Raw genomic sequence first — 3,574 nt, 5'->3', positions numbered from 1 at the left:
GAGTGAAGCGCTCGAGCCAACACGAGGTCCCGGTTAACCCATTACTCCACCATAATTGGGAAGAGACACAGAACGGTGACCCGGCGGTGCGATTGGTCAAAGAAAAGCTAGCACAAGCTGAGACTCATCTTGGTCCAGATGCTCCAGAAGAAGCCCAGCAGTTGTGGAAAGAGAGGGGACGACTGTTCACCTACCAAGGCAAGCTCTGCAAGAGACACGTCAACTGGCGAACAAATGAACTTGTCTGGCAGATCGTGGTTCCGCAGAGGGATGCTCCAATGGTCCTAGCAGCTTATCATGATAACGCAGGCCACTTTGGGTGGAAGAAGTTGGAGGCCCTACTCCGTGATCGGTTCTATTGGGTGCACATGAGAAAGGTGATCGAGAAGTGGTGCCGAGACTGTGGCCCGTGTAACCTGAGGCGGAAGGATGATGCCAGCCAAAGGTCTCCCCTACAGCCAATTGTCACGAAGCAGCCCCTGGAGTTGGTGGCCCTGGACCACGTGAAGTTAACACCAAGCCGGTCAGGCTATGTGTACGCCCTCACAATTGTGGACCATTACTCTCGTTTCCTGGTAGTAGTGCCTGTGAAGGACCAGACAGCCAGAACAGCAGCTAAAGCGTTCCAGGCATCCTTTTGCCGGCCTCACGGTTATCCGGAAAGGGTACTGACCGATCAAGGCCCTGCGTTCGAGGCGGAGGTGTTCCAAGAGTTTTGTAACATGTACGGTTGTAAGAAAATCAGAACAACACCGTACCACCCCCAAACCAATGGACTGTGCGAGAAAATGAACCATGTGGTTATTGATATGCTGAAGACTCTACCTCTGGAAGAAAGGAACCAATGGCCAGAGAAGCTGCCAGATCTGGTCGACCTGTACAACCATATCCCAGTAAATTCGACCAACTGCAGCCCCGCTTACCTGATGCGAGCCAGACCTGGCAGGTTGCCTGTAGACTTTGAGATGGGGACTGTGTCGCCTGAGGCGGTTCAAGAAATAGAGGATTGGGATACAGAACGGCAGCAGCAGTACCGTAAGGTCCAGGAATGCGTAGAGAGGAGCCTGTCTCAAGCCAGAACAAGACAAGAGCAGCAGTACAATCAAACGGCCCCAGCAACTCCCTTAGCACCTGGAGAACAAGTCCTCAAGAAGAAGCGGAGGACGCATAAATTGGATGATCAGTGGGAGAACGAGCCCTACACCATTATCCCCTCCAACTTTGACAACAGTAAGGTGTGCCTCATAAGCAAGGACGAAGGCAAGACTTGTCAAGCAATATCCAGAGACCGCCTGAAGACGTGCCCTGAGCGGTGCAAAGTTCAAAGGGAAGTGGAGGAAGTTCGAGAAGAAGGGGAAGAGATGATACAAACGATCCTCGGCAAATTCCCCAAGACTTGGACCCGCATAAATGGTGCCGTAGTGGTACCGGTCCTGACGTTCCCACAGTTGGTCGAGCCAGAAACAGAACAGGTTCCGGATCCACCCAAAGAACCGTCCGCCCCGACACGCGGTGACACGCCAGCAGTGGAACAGGAGGATCAACCCCCTGTCAGTGGTGAACCTATCATACCCTTGGCGACTCCTAGACCACATAGGCAATCATCATGCATACCTATTGGGGTTAGGCCTACCGGTAGTGCTGAGATAGGAGACACACTAAGTAGTCAGGGACAAACACCAGAGCTACGCAGGTCTCAACGCAGCACTCGGGGACAACCCCCTCTAAGGTATAGGGAATCAACTATATAAAGAAAGAGTATTTATTAGAATGTAAATAGTTATGTGAAAAGTCTGTAATGTCGTGTACAAAATGTTTTTTTTTGTGATTGCGAAATTGGACAATTGGGCCACTGGACTATGGGTGGCCAACACCTAAATTGTTTATAGTTAGCACCAGTGTGCTCAACACCCCTGAAGAAAAACCCGTCCGGCGTGCATAGAGTGGGGTCATCAATGCTCTGACGCACGCCCAGAGCCTACGTTGGGGGTTTTATCGCGGCGGGTCCCCCATGGAGCAGTGTAATGGACACCCGGCAGGGAGCCACACTGGACTCTTATAGTACTGTTTGAATTTGTAACGTTAAAGAGAATGTGCCTCCCATATTGGGATGAAATGTATGACATGTTATGTTTTGTTTCCACAGTCCGGGAGTACTGAATTTAACTAAGGGGGAGTGTGGCGCCCTAGGACCTGGTCGCCACAACAGCATTGCCCTCTCAAAGGGTTAATGCTGAGCCTGGAGGTAATTGGGAGATCCATTGGCCAGCAGGTTTAACACCCAACACAGTTCTCCCTCCGGCCAGCAGGGGGAGCTCTGAACCTGGAATTCCAGGGAGCCTTCCTCTACCTGACCAGAGGGAGGAAGTGGAGTCAGTCTGAAGGGAGTAGTGAAAGTGAACAGACGCAGAGTGAGCTGTCCTGTGAATCTGGGGCCTAGAGCTGGAGCAGCTTGGCCCAGAGAAGCAGGAATAGCTGAGAGGCAGCAGAGAGACTCAGACATCGGAGTCTGTGGTTGCCAGGGTATAAAATCCGTCCCTGGTAGCCGAGTCCGAAGGGCAGGAGAGCTGCAAGCCCCTGGCCCAGAAACATCCAAGGTACAGCTGCAGCATCAGGGCCCGGTGTGGACTCCAGCGGAGAAGCACCAGAGAGAGGGTCTGCGCAGCCACCTACAGAAAGAAGGGACGTGCCATCGGTCCCAGCAGCAAAGAGGGCCATTGCTGGATTCAGAGAAGCAGGGTCCTATCATCACAAAGCAAAGTACAGGAGTAGGCCTCATACTCAGCTGGCCAGAAAGATCATCCCAAGTACTTCCAGGCCGACCGGATCCCCATCACCACCTGTAACGGTCTCCCAGGACTGGACTGTTCCCAGAGTAAAAGAGGAGAAGGTAAAGAGACTGTTGTTTGTGCCTGGTTCTTTCCTCGCCTGTCGGCCCTGCACCGTGTTAGCCACACAACACCATAGACTTTCACGGGCACCAACTGTATCCCGGGGCATCGCTCCACCTGTGGGGAGCAGTAACATCATAGCTGCCATAACATCACCCCGGAGTTCTCCCATAGCAGCGGCGGCTTAATAGCCGCATACCACAGGTGGCGTCACGAACATTAACTTCAACTCATCAGCCACATATTCAACTGACACCCACCAGGGCCACGGAGCCGGGCCCAGCCACCACTGACTACCACCGGACTAGTCCGGTCCGGCACCGAGTGTCCCATAGCCCTGGGGTGGGCGAGTCATAATAATGACTTGTCACCTGTAAATCGTGAGATGATGAGGACCAAGTGCCAGGGATCAGCCACCAACGTGTAAGTGTCCCATACATGGAGGCCTCTTATCTCTTTAGGTTTAAGTTCATCATGAGGTCATATTGAGACCCCAATGAGCAGGTTGGGTAACATTGGTGTAGTTATCTATTCCCACCCCTCCAGTTACATCCTGAGGTCATTAGTCAGTGACATCTGCAGGACATAATGAGGACTGTTGTGAAATAATAAATTGTCCCTGAGCAGGTTGTGCCATGTTCCTCCCTTCCTCCTTCCTCGTATAATCTGTATATAAGCAGTCA

The sequence above is a fragment of the Anomaloglossus baeobatrachus genome, chromosome 3 (genome assembly GCF_048569485.1).
Source record: "Anomaloglossus baeobatrachus isolate aAnoBae1 chromosome 3, aAnoBae1.hap1, whole genome shotgun sequence".
Lineage (NCBI taxonomy): Eukaryota > Metazoa > Chordata > Amphibia > Anura > Aromobatidae > Anomaloglossus > Anomaloglossus baeobatrachus.
This window is presented reverse-complemented; position numbering follows the sequence as displayed.